The 14,310-nt window shown below is 39.9% G+C and overlaps 1 long non-coding RNA gene across 1 annotated transcript in view; it reads right to left on the reverse strand.

Annotated features, from left to right (window-relative positions):
* The window catches only part of LOC139040328 (uncharacterized), a 39,424-nt gene that overhangs the window by 4,591 nt on the left and 20,523 nt on the right, over positions 1–14,310 (reverse strand). Inside the window, exons 3-4 of the long non-coding RNA XR_011494652.1 lie at positions 3,738–3,868; positions 3,259–3,467 (exon numbers count right to left, since the gene is read on the reverse strand). This is a non-coding gene — a long non-coding RNA (uncharacterized lncRNA). The remainder of the gene's footprint in view (positions 1–3,258; positions 3,468–3,737; positions 3,869–14,310) is intronic.

Genomic DNA, 14,310 nt, shown 5'->3' on the forward strand with positions numbered 1-14,310 from the left:
CAACTTCTCATTGTATCCTCACGTGGCAGAGAGCAGAAAGAGGAAGCACACTTTCTTGTGACTCTTATAAGGGCACTAAGCCCGTTCATGAGGGCTCCACCCTCACGATGTCGTCTAATCCTAATTACCTCCCAAAGGCCCCACCTCCTAATACCGTTGCATGGATGGGGGTAAGGTAACACGTGAGTTTTGGGAGGACGTAAACATTCACTCCATAACACATCTACTCTGCCATTTTTTTAAACAAGCTTCCCTGCTGATTCTAACGTGCAGCCAAGGTTGACATCCACCACTCGGGGAGCGAAACCTTGGCATCACTGCTTTTGAGAAGCTCCTCAGGTGATCCTGATGTAGCTGATCCGAGCTTTGGGAGCCCATAGGTTAAATAAACCCTGGGAGTGACCTAGGAAGTCCACCTTTGCTCATTTTCCTCCAGTTCCTGGCAGCCAGACAGGATGAAGAAGTCAACCTGTGTGTGAAGGGCTCTCCATCCGCCCACTGCAGCACATGGTGCCCGTGGAGACACCTAGTGGTGAGTGGCTGCCTTTGGGGTCAATGAGAGGAACTGGCTTCTTGCTGCCATTTCCTTCACAAAGGAATCAGAATGGAAACAAAGAAAGGAGCCTAGGAGAGGCCAGATTCCTGCTCCAGGGTGTGACAGTTCAATTGAGTAGATCTCAGTTAGGATTTGGCATATTGGTCATCAGCATTGGAACTGGAATCCCCATAAATCGCTAAGATTTCCAGTTATATACGGTTACAAGCTTTCAGGAAACATAGCTGAGAGGATGAAGGCTTCTCAGTCCAGCTGAACTCCAGGATGTGCCCCTCACAGACAGAAGGTCCTTGGAGAGCAAGTAGTTCTCGAATAACCAAGAGAGTTCTTCCTCTCTTATCATGAGTGATTGTGGACAAGGCTTTAATTATTCAAGTCTCAGTTTCTTTATTCGTATGGTGAAAATAATTTCCTGCCTCAATTCTTATTATTGCTATGAAAGACAAACACAATGTATTATTTAGTAAAAGAATAAGAAATAAAATAATAATGATAAATGTGTGGTTTGATCCTGTTTTTGTTAAAAATTAGGTGTATATCTTTATTACATATATTTCTCTTCATATAAGTTTGTGCGTGTGTATACGTATATTTATGTATATATACATATAGTATTGTCTAGAATGATAGTCACCAATCAGGTAGTGGGATTGGAGGTGATTTTTGCTGTCCTCTGTGTACTTCTCTAACTTGTTTATGATGTGCATGTACTATTTTCACAAAAGAAAGCTGAACTTTTGGGTCAAGAGGGCTGATTGAACACATCAATTCATCTCTCCTCCCTCCAAATATCCTATTGAAATGACAAAATGGCCATTTCAAAGTACTAATGAAAGCTATCAAAATAATAATACCTACTCTAGAATTATGAGGTTTAAAATCTGGAACACAGTGTTTGATGGTTATTATTTCCATTCCCCACCCACACGTAGCTCTAAAGAAAACATCAGTACAGGGCTTCTTAACCCTTCTTGGGCCATGGACCCCTCTGCAATCTGGTGAAGCCTATGGGCCTCTTCTCAGCATAATATTTTTAAATGAATAAACTTCCATAAATAGGATTACAAAGGAAATCATTTATATCGAAATGCAGTTGTCAAAATATTTAAAAAACAAATCTGTCATATAGTAACATATGTGCTTCTATATTAGGAGATTTAGCAGTATGTCTAATAACACCGTAGTTTCAAAGTCGTGATGAGCATAAATGATATTTTGAGATAACTTCAGGAATAGCGTTGTGATAGGAAAATATCTGTTTCTATTGGTGATGAAGTCATAGGAACTGTTAATCCTACTTGGTTTTGTTGCCTGTGTTCATAAGCGAAGGAAATGCTGAATTTGAGTTGAACTTCATGAAAATAAAGACCATTTTTCTCATCCAACTTCACGGACCTCGAAATTTAATAAAATATGTGTTTCCATAGATCTTCGCTTGTCTATTTATCTGTTTGGTCTCTTTCCCATTTGCATCTTTCCTCAAGTGTATAATGATCCTTGGCTGTCCGCTCATATTGAAGGATGGGACTTAGACTACAGTTTACTGGAAACTGTGTATATGTGAGGAAGCCTCATTGACTATGAGCTCTCGTATGTCTATCCATTAGGGAGCCCCCAGTGTGAGTATCTTTAGGGCTTTTCTCCTGAGCTGGTCAAATTCTCCAGAGAAGGATCTTCTACCCTCTTTTGAGGAGAGTATAATCTTCCCTGCCAGCATTGGGGGATCTAGGTTGGAAAAAAAGCCTGAGAGGGGCAGGCTGGGCAAGGCATCTCAATCTTCTATATGCAGACTTGCACTTAATCCCTCTGCTTCCAGGATGATGCCCCATCTTCCACCATGGGTGGTGTTTCCCAGTCCAGATACCCTCCTGCTATACCCTACAGTTGTGCCCTCTAATACAGTAGCCTCTGCCACATGCAACTATTTCCATTTAAATTAATGACAATAAAATAAAATAAACTTCCAGATCCTTAGTCACACTAGCCATATATTAAGTGCTCAATAGCCGCATGGAGCTACTTGCCGGCTACTGTGTTGAACAGCGCATGACATTTCTGCCATTGCAGAAAGTTCCATTAAACGGTGCTGCTCTAGAACAGGATTTTTGGCAAACTTTTTCTGTGAAGGGCCAGATAGTAAACATTTTTGGCTTTGCATGCCATACGGTCTCCCTCGCATCTATTCAACCGTGTCATTGTAGCATGAAGGCAGCCATAGACAACACATAGAACACATTGGAACACATAGCTGCATTCCAACAAGACTTGATTTATGTACACTGAAATCTGAATTTCATATCATTTTATGTGACATAAGATATTATTCTTCTTTTGATTTTTTTCCCAACCATTTGCGAGTGTAAAACTATACTTAGTTTACAGGCTGTATATAAACAGGCAGAAGCAAGATTTGGCCCATGGACCTAAGTTTGTTGACCTCGCTCTTAGTTCGTTGCCTTTAAAAAAAAAAATCCCTGTACTCTTATTTTCATGGGTTCAGAGGGGAAGAAGAGTCTGAGGCGTGCAGTCTTTTTTACCTGGAAGTCTCATTACTGCTTCAGGGTCTGTCTTCTCCCTGCACCTTAGGATCTGTAAGCACAGAGCCCCTTCTCTCTTATTCACTGTTCTCTGCTGAGTGTCCAGCACAATGTTTGACACGTCACAGGCTCTTAGTCAATAGCGCTGAATGATCAAACACTCACCAAGCCACCTTCTTTGTATAATTTGTCTTTTCACTTAGATCTGCCTTCGGGAAAGAATGTGCTGGTCATGCTGATGAGAATATTCCAGTCTGCTTAACAATTATATTTCTTGTTATCAGTGAATACATTGACATTCCGATTTCCCCCATCAGTCCTGTGAGCTTGCTAAATGCCATTCCACCTCTTAGAGAAGACATCAGCTCCTAAGCCTGTGTAGAGTCAAATAAATCTTGGTTACAGAGTGTAAGTCTCAATTGAATTTGATAAGAAGCTTGTAAAGAGAGAGGGAGTAATCTGGAGGACATAAGTACCTGGAGACTTTAAATGCTGGGCTGAAATTGCCTTCTCAGCAAGATAAGGAAGAGAAGGTTATAGAATGTTAACATTGCCATGAATGCAGGAGGACAATATGCCAAGGGCCCTGTTGGAAACCAGTTGGATGGGGCAAAAGCCAGAGGTTACGTTAAAACTATACATACCCCAAACTCCTAGAAGATAACAGGAGAAAACCTTGGGTATGGTGATGACTTTTTAGATACAATACCAAAGGCACGATCCATGAAAGAAAGAATTGATAAGCTGGACTTCATTAAAATTAAAAACTTCTGCTCTGTAAAAGACAATGTGAGGAGAATGAGAAGACAAGCTACAGACTGGGAGAAAATATTTGCAAAAGATACATCTGATAAAGGACTGTTATCCAAAATATACAAAGAACTCTCAAAACTCAACAATAAGAAAACAAAAATCTGATTAAGAGTTAAAGATCTTAACAGACACCTCACCAAAGATGATATATAGATGGCAAATAAGCATACGAAAATATATTCCACATCATACATCATCAGGGAAATGCAAATTAAGTGCAATGAGATACCACCACACAACTATTAGAATGGTCAAACTCTGAAACACTGACAATCATCAAATGCTGGTGAGGATGTGGAACAACAGGAATTCTCATTCATTGTGAAATACAGTATCTGAAGAAAATGTTCCTCTCCTACTTAGTGGCTTTCCACCTCCCAGTCTGCCCCACATCAGATCCAGTGACTGTAGGTTCTCTGGTTAATCGATTATATTGCCTTTTTTTATGCCATGAGTCCACCAGAGGTAAGAAAAATAGGTGAAACTGATTTAAGGTAAAGTGAGATATACAGATTTAACACACATGCCCTCAGCACCTGTAATATACCATGTTCTTTCAGTTATATTTTCACTCCCAATTTACAGCTGAGGAAATTGGGGCCTCAAGAGGATAAATGACTTGCTGTATGATTCCATTTTATAAAGTTTCAAAAACAGGGGGAACTAATTGACATTGTTAGAACAGAAGAAAGGATAATCTTTGGGGAGAAGGGATGGGTAGTGGTTAGGAGACAGCACAAGAGGCCGATTACTTGTTGATAATAATCTATTTCTTGACAATGATGTTACCTGGGTGTGTTCACTTTGTGATAATTCATCCATTGTACACTTGTGATTCATGCCTTTTTCTGTTTTTTATACTTACATAAATATGTATTAAAATTTCTCAAATATATATTATTACTAAAATGAAAACTTTAATATATGGCTGAAAGTTAAAGTTGAAAGAAGTCCTCCAAACACAAAACAAAAAGACAGAGATGGAAAAGACAAAGAGAGAGAGAATACAAGAAAAAAGTTAAGAGACTCTGTCAGACACAATACATTTTAAAGATTCTAAAAGTTTCCCGTGGATTTAAAAAATATTCATCTATGAAGGAAAACAACTGAGACAAGTATTAGATTTCTCATCAGAAGTCAAAAGCCCAATGCCAATAGTGCAGTATTTTGAAAGTTCTGAAAAAGGTTTTTAACTTAGAATTCTAATTACACCCAAACATAATCTAGTGTGAAGGCCAATAAAGACATTTTTAGACTTGCCAGGACAGAGAAAGTTTGTCTTTTTTGTAATCTGTCTGTTTAAAGTATGGGCAAAGCATTGAAGTCTTGGTTGTAGTTGCAGGACAGGATATAATGTTAACCGCATCAGTGAGGACATGCTTGGTTATGCTGCAATAACAAATAATCCCCAAACTGTCAGAGGCTTAGGACGACAAAGATTTATGTCTCCCTCATACCACATGTAAACTGTATATTGATGGGAGTGGGGTGGGGACTCTGTTCTCCTGGGACCTGGGCTGACAGAGGCTCTTCCGTATGGAATGTTGCCAGGCATGACAGCAGGCAGAGAATATGTGTGTCTGCACATGGGAGGAGGAGCTCACGCCAGTCCAGCCCAGAAATAACAAAGGTCACTTCCTCCCACGATCCATTGGCCAGAATTAGTCACATGGTTATTATATGCAACTACAGTGAGTGGGGGAACATAATCCTCTGTGTCCAAAAGGAGGGAGAACTGGATAGAGGGGAGCTTTTGAAGTCTCTACTGCATTAAACAAAGTGACAATTTAAAAATAAAATGAGGCTGACAAAGAGTGGAAAATAGAAGGAGGAAGGAAAGATTGAGAAAAGAGAAATATTGCTCATACCTTCATTTTAGAAAGTGGGGGGTCAAAAGATATTGTCCAGATGATGAAAGAAGAAAATATAGGTTATGTTTATTGAATTCATGAGGAGAAAGGAGAGCTACAAATAAGTATATAAATATCAAATTGTTGGAGATGGAGAAAGCAGGAAGTATAAGTAAACTTTACAGACAATAAATACGGTCTAGCTATTGTTTACATTTATGGAGATAATCACCAGAAAATCAAAATGATTAAAAGAGGTTGACTCAAGGAGTTGGGAAATGGGGACAAGAGTTTGCTTTTCGTGGTAGACTTTCCTGTGCTGTTTAATATGTTATTGTGTATATGAATGTATTAGGGCTCTTCAGAGAAATAGAACCAATAGGAGATATATGTGTATAGAGATAGATATCTATGTATATATACACATATGTGCGTGTGTGTCAAGAGACAGAGACAGAGACAGAGAGCACATGCATGTGTGTGAGATTTAGTATAGCAATTGGCTCACATACAGACATTTCTTTGTCTGTAAACTGGAGACCCAGGAAAGCTAGTGGTGTAATTCAGTTCCAGTCTGAAGGCCTGAGAACCAGGGGAACCACTGGTGTAAGTCCTGGTCTGAGTCTAAAGACCTGAGAACAAGGACTGCCAAAGTCCAAGGGCAGGAGAAGATGGACTTCCCTGCTCAGACAGAGAAAATTTGCCCTTCCTCTGCCTTTTTACTCTATTCAAGCCCTCAGTGGATTGGACAATGCCCACCCACATTGGTGAGAGGAATCTTCTTTACTCAGTCTACTTATTCAAATGCTAATCTCTTCTAGAGACATCCTCACAGACACATCCAGAAATAATGTTTTACCAGCTATCTGGGCATCCCTTAGCCCAGTCAAATTGACACATAGAAGTGACCATTGGAATGAACTATATTTTGTTTCAAATCACTTAGTCTTTGAGGACAGATATACAAGCTTCACCACATTTGGCAAGTTCCCATCACTTAACTTCCCTGGACTTCAGCTTCCTTTTCAATAAAGTAGGGTGAGACATTTGTGGGGATTATGTGAAATCATGAATGGTGAATGCAAATAGCAATGAAAAGAAAGCTGGGGTAGCAATAGTTATATCAGAAAAAACAGACTTTAAAAAAACTGTAACAAGAGACAAAGAAAGGCACTACATACTGATAAAGGGAACGATCCAACAAGAGGATATAACACCTGTAAATATCTATGCACCCAACATAGGAGCACCTAAATATATAAAGCAATTATTAATTGACATAAAAGGAGAAATAGACAGTAACACAATAATAGTAGGAGACTTTAGCACTCCACTTACACCAATGGATAGATCATCCAAACAGAAGATCAATAGGGAAACATTGGCCTTATATGACACATTAGACCAGAGGGACTTAGTAGATGTATACAGAACATTCCATCCAAAAACCACAGAATACACCTTCTTTTCAAATGCACATGGAACATTCTCCAGGATAGATCATACATTAGGGCACAAAACAAGTCTCAATAAATTTAAGAAGATTAAAATAATGCCAATCATCTTTTCTGACAACAACAGTATGAAACTAGAAATCAACTACAGGAAGAAAATTGGAAAAGCCACAAATATGTGGAGATTAAACTAAATGCTACCGAACAACGATGTGGTCAATGAAAAAATCAAAGGAGAAATCACAAACTACTTGGAGACGAATGAAAATACGACATGCCAAAATTTATGAGATACGGCTGAAGCGATTCTAAGTGGGAAGTTTATAGCAATACAGGCTACCTCAACAAACAAGAAAAATCTCAAATAAACAATCTAACAGTGCATCTAAAGGAACTGGAAAAAAAAAAAAAAGAACAAAGGAAGCCCCAAATCAGTAGAAGGAAGGAAATAATAAAAATCAGAGCAGAAATAAATGAAATAGGGACCAAAAAAAATAGAAAAAAAATCAATGAAACTAAGAGCTTGTTCTTTGAGAAGATAAACAAAATTGACAAACCTTTGGCTAGACTCACCAAGAAAAAAAGAGAGAAGGCTCAAATGAATAAAATCAGAAATGAAAGAGGAGAAATTATAATGGACACCTCAGAAACACAAAATATTGTAAGGGAATACTACAAAAAGCTATATGCCAACAAACTGGATATCTAGAAGAAATGGGTAAATTCTCAGACTCGTACAACCTTCCAAAACTGAATCAAGAAGAAACGGAGAATTTGAATAGGCCAATCAACAGTAAGGAGATGAAAACGATAATCAAAAACCTCCAAAAAATAAAAGTCCAGGACCAGACAGCTTCCCTGGTGAATTCTACCAAACATTCAAAGAACACTTAATACCTATTCTTCTCAAACTATTGCAAAAAACTGAAGAGGAGGGGAAGCTTCTTAACTTATTCTATGAAGCCAACATTACCCTGATACCAAAACCAGACAAGGAAAACACAAAAAAAGAAAATTACAGGCCAATATCACTGATGAACATGGATGCAAAAATCCTCACCAAAATACTAGCAAATCGAATACAACAATACATTAAAAAGATCACACACCATGATCAAGTAGATTTATTTCAGGGATGCAAGGATGGTTCAAATCCACAAATCAGTCAATGTGATAATGTGATGAATTAAAAAAATAAAGAATAAAATCATAAAAAGAGTATGATCATCTCAATAGATATAGAGAAAGCATTTGACAAGACACAGCATGCATTTATGATAAAAACTCTGAATAAAATGGATATAGAAGGAAAATATCTCAATATAATAAAGAACACATATGACAAACTCACAGCTTATATCATACTCAATGGAGAAAAACTGAAAGTTATCCCTCTAAGAACAGGAACCAGACAAGTATGCCCACTTTCACCGCTCTTATTTAACATAGTATTAGAAGTCCTAGCCAGAGCAATCAGGCAAGAAAAAGAAATAAAAGGGATCCAAATGGAAAGTAAGAAGTGAAACTGTCACTATTTGCAGATGACATGATTTTATATACAGAAAAATCCACCAAAAAACTTTTAGAAATAATAAATGAGTACAGTAAAGTTGCAGGATACAAAATCAACATACAAAAATCAGTTGTGTTTCTGTACACTAACAATGAAGTAGCAGAAAGAGAAATTAAGAATACAATCCCATTTACAAGCACAACACAAAGAATGAAATATCTAGAAATAAATTTAACCAAAGAGGTGAAAGATCTGTACATTGAAAACTACAAAATATTGTTAAAAGAAATTGAAGACACAAAGAAATGGAAAGATATTCTGTGCTCTTGGATTGGAAGAATTAACATAGTTAAAATGTCTGTACTTCCTAAAGCAATCTACAGAGTCAGTGCAATCCCTATCAAAGTTCCAATGACATTTTTCACAGAAATACAATGAAGAATCCTAAAATATATATGGAACAACAAAAAACCCTGAATAGCCAAAGGAATACTGAGAAAAAAGAACAAAGCTGGAGGTATCACACTCCCTGATTTCTAAATATACTACAAAGCTATAGTAATCAAAACAGCATGGTACTGGCACAAAAACAGACACACAGATCAATGGAACAGAATCAAGAGTCCAGAAGTAAACCCACATGTCTATGGACAGCTAATTTTCAACCAGGGAGCCAAGAACATACAATGGATAAAGGAAAGTCTCTTCAATAAATGGTGTTGGCAAAACTGGACAGGCAGATGCAAAAGAATGAAAGTAGACCACTATCTTACACTATACACAAAAATTAACTCAAAATGGATTAAAGACTTGAATGTAAGACCTGAAACCATAAAACTTCTAGAAGAAAACATAGCCAGTACACTCTTCGACAGTCTCATGGCACATTTTCAAATACCATGTCTGAGCAGGCAAGGGAAACAACAGAAAAAATAAATAAATGGGACTACATCAAACTAAAAATCTTCTGCACAGCAAAGGAAACCATCAACGAAACAAAAAGGCAACCTAACAATTGGGAGAAGATATTTGCAAACCATATATCTGATAAGGGGTTAATATCCAAAATATATAAAGAAGTCATACATCCCAACAACAACAAAAACCAACAACCCAATTAAAAAATGGGCAAAAGAGAGGAGAAGATCCAAGATGGCACTGTGAGTAGTCCTCTTTGTCTCTCCCCCTTCGAGTCTACAATTATTTGGACACTCATCGCTTAACAAAGGATATCCAGATAGCATCTCAGGATGTCTGAGAGACCCACGCGACTATACATCGGAAGGCAGATGGACTTCCCCCTGGGAGGAGGTGGAGATAGGTGAAAACTCTCCGACCCCGACCGAACAGCCTAGTACCTGCAAGCTGCTTTCTTCCAACGGATGCCCCCAGAAGATCAACACACACCTAGGGCAGGAGCGAGCACACACCAGAGGAGTGATGGTGGAAACAGGTGACCAGAACCCTACCTAAACCCCCCGCAATTACTCCTAAAAGCAGAGGGAAACTCTAGAGTTACACACTTGAGCCTGCGGGGAGAGTCTCGCCCCGCCATTGGTGGGGAGATCCCGCCTGGTGTCCACGGCGCCCGGAGGGTCCCAGAGAGAATCACAGAGGGCATGGCGGTCCCCTGGCTGCCACTGCCTGCACGGCCGGGCAAGGGATTGCCAGAGATCTCAGAGAGGACTGGGGGTGGGTGAAGTCCAGAGGCCGGCTCTGCGCCCTGGAGGGGAAGCTCCAGAGTTCCGCCCGGGCAGCAGACAAAACTCTCTGTCTGCCATTAGCGGAGGGGCTACGCCCAGCATTCACAACTCCGGGAAAGTCCTGGAGAGAATCCCAGAGGGTGAGGCGACCCCCAGCTGCCGTTGCCCGCCCGGTGGGGCAAGGGATTGCCGGAGATCTGGGAGAGGACTGGGGCTGGGTGGAGCTCCAGAAGCCGGCTCCATGGCCCGGGGGGGAAGCTCCAGAGTTCCGCCTGGGCAGCAGACAAAACTCTCTGTCTGCCATTAGTGGAGGGGCCACGCCCAGCATCCACAACACCGGGAGGGTCCCGGAGAGGAGAATATCAGGCAGGGCAGCAGCTGACCAGCTACCACTGAAATCAGGATCTCCGGCTATCCCCCAGTCAGGGCAAAGGGCTCCCCGAGTTCCCGGGGAACAGGACTGGGGCTGGGTGGAGTTCCAGCGACCTGGCTCCGTAGCCTAGGGGAAACCCTACAGGCTCACAGCAGCCTCAGTGAAAGCCTCTGCACAGCACTAATAGAGAGCACCCATCCGGCAGCCACAAGGCTGGAAGACCCCGGGACAAAAGTAGCATAGCTAGGTGAGCTAACCACAGACTGTAGAAGATGCCAATAGCTCTGCTGTGACCCATAGTGGACAAGTGAGATTTTGTGGGTGCCGACAGTGACGGAGCGGCAAATATAAGTGATCCTACCCCTGGCCGCTGGAAAAGCCCATAACACCATTGCAGACCCCAAGGAGGGAGCACGTCTATGTGGGCTGCAACGGTAGGCACCAGCAGCCTGAATCCCCCCTGTGACAGCCCCCACAGCAGAAGAGGGAATCCAAAGGACCACTGTGACTATGAGGAGGGGCCCAGGCCCAGTTAGCAACTGCAGATAGGGTTCCTGGTTGGTGCAGTATAAACAGCTGCTCCCCCACCACACCAGCAGAAACAAGTGGAAGGAGCAACTAATCTCTATCTCTATGCAGAGGCACAAATCTACAACATCAAACAATATGAAAAAATACATTAAATCTCCAGAACAGAAAGAAAACAACAAATACACAGACAACAATCCCAAAGAAAATGAAATATATAACCTAAATGATGATGACTTCAAAACAGCCATCATTAAAATACTCAATGAGTTAAGAGAGAATTCAGATAGACAACTCAACGAGTTCAGGAGCTATGTCACAAAAGAGTTTGATACGATAAAGAAGAACCAAACAGAAATACTGGAAATGAAGAACACAATAGAGGAGATTAAGAAAAATCTAGATGCACTGAACAGTAGGGCCGATAATATGGAGGAAAGAATTAGCAATTTGCAAGATGGGAATATAGAAATGCTGCAGGCAGAGGAGGAGAGAGAAGTAAGACTAAAAAGAAATGAAGAAACTCTCCGAGAATTATCAGACACAATTAGGAGATGCAACGTAAGGATTATAGGTATACCAGAGGGAGAAGAGAAGGAGAAAGGGGCAGAAAGCCTATTCAAAGAAATAATGGCTGAGAACTTCCCAAATCTGGTGAGAGAGATGGATCTTCAGGTGACAGAAGCCAATAGATCTCCAAACTTTATCAATGCAAGAAGACCAACCCCACGGCATATAGTAGTGAAGCTAGCAAAAGTCAACGACAAGGAGAAAATGCTGAGGACAGCCAGGCAAAAGAAACTAACCTACAAAGGAACCCCCATCAGGCTATCAGCAGATTTCTCAGCAGAAACTTTACAGGCTAGAAGAGAGTGGAATGATATATTCAAAAATCTGAAGGACAAAAACCTACAGCCGAGAATTCTCTACCCAGCGAAAATATCCTTCAGATACGATGGAGAAATAAAAACTTTCCCAGATAAACAAAAATTAAGGGAGTTTATTGCCACAAAACCTCCTCTTCAGGAAATCCTCAGGAAAACCCTCATTCCTGAAAAATCAGAAAAAGGAAAGGGGCTACAAAACCAAGAGCAGAGGAGATAAGTAGAAGGACAACAACAGAGAGTAGCAGCTCTTCATCAGAACAGATTAAACCATGGGACGAGAAACAAAGGAAACTGAAGAAAACCGGAAAACAAGACATAAAATGGTAATGGTAGGCCCCCACATCTCAATAATCACTATAAATGTAAATGGATTGAACTCCCCAATCAAAAGACACAGAGTGGCAGGATGGATCAAAGAACAAGACCCAACAATATGCTGCCTCCAGGAAACACACCTCAGCCCCAAAGACAAACACAGACTCAGAGTGAAGGGATGGAGAATAATACTCCAAGCTAATAATGAACAAAAGAAAGCAGGTGTTGCTATACTACTATCAGACAAGGTAGACTTCAAAGCAAAACAGATAAAGAAAGACAAAGAGGGACAATACATAATGATAAAAGGGACTCTCCACCAAGAAGACATAACACTTACAAATATATACGCACTCAACACAGGAGCACCAAAATTTGTAAAGCAACTCTTAACAGAACTAAAAGAAGACATCAACAACAATACAATAATAGTAGGGGACCTCAACACACCATTAACACCAATGGACAGAACATCCAGACAGAAAATCAACAAGGAAATTATAGAATTAAATGAAAAATTAGACCAGACGGACTTAATAGATATATATAGAACACTTCATCCAAAAACAGCAGGTTACACATTCTTCTCAAGTGCACATGGAACATTCTCAAGGATCGACCATATTTTGGGAAACAAAGCAAACATCAATAAGTACAAGAGAGTTGAAATAATATCAAGCATCTTTTCTGATCGTAATGCTATAAAACTAGAAATCAACTACAAGAAAAAAGCAGAGAAAGGTGCAAAAATGTGGAGACTAAACAATGCGCTTCTGAACAAACAATGGATTATTGAAGAAATTAAAGAAGAAATCAAATATTATCTGGAGACAAATGAAAATGAGAACACGACATACCAAATCATTTGGGATGCAGCAAAAGCAGTCCTAAGAGGGAAATTCATCGCAATACAGGCTCACCTCACTAAACAAGAAAAAGCTCACATAAGCAACCTCAAACGACACCTAACAGAACTAGAAAAAAAAGAACAAACAAAGCCCAGAGTCAGTAGAAGGAGGGAAATAATAAAAATAAGAGCAGAAATAAATGACATTGAAACAAAAAAGACAATGGAAAGGATCAAGGAAACAAAGAGTTGGTTCTTCGAATAAATTAACAAAATCGACAAACCTTTAGCCAGACTCACCAAGAAAAGAAGAGAGAAATCTCAAATAAATAAAATTAGGAATGAGAGAGGAGAAATCACAACAGATACCAAAGAAATACAAGGGATCATAAGAGAATACTATGAAAAACTATATGCCAACAAATTGAACAACCTGGAAGAAATGGACAACTTCCTAGACTCCTACAATCTCCCCATACTGAATCAGGAAGAAATGGAGAATCTGAATAGGCCAATCACAAGTAAGGAAATAGAAACAGTAATCAAAACCTCCCCCAAAATAAGAGTCCAGGACCAGACGGCTTCTCTGGAGAATTCTACCAAACATTCAAAGAAGACTTAATACCTATTCTTCTCAAACTATTCCAGAAAATTGAGGAAGATGGAGTACTCCCTAACACATTCTATGAATCCAACATCACTCTGATCCCCAAACCTGACAAGGACAACACAAAGAAGGAGAACTACAGGCCGACATCACTGCAAAAATCCTCGACAAAATTCTGGCAAACCGAATACAGCAATACATCAAAAAGATTATACGCCATGATCAAGTGGGATTTATACCAGGGACACAGGGATGGTTCAACATCCACAAGTCAATCAACGTGATACACTACATCAACAAAATGAAAAACAAAAACCACATGATCAT

The sequence above is a fragment of the Equus asinus genome, chromosome 15 (assembly GCF_041296235.1).
Source record: "Equus asinus isolate D_3611 breed Donkey chromosome 15, EquAss-T2T_v2, whole genome shotgun sequence".
NCBI classification, from domain to species: Eukaryota; Metazoa; Chordata; class Mammalia; order Perissodactyla; family Equidae; genus Equus; species Equus asinus.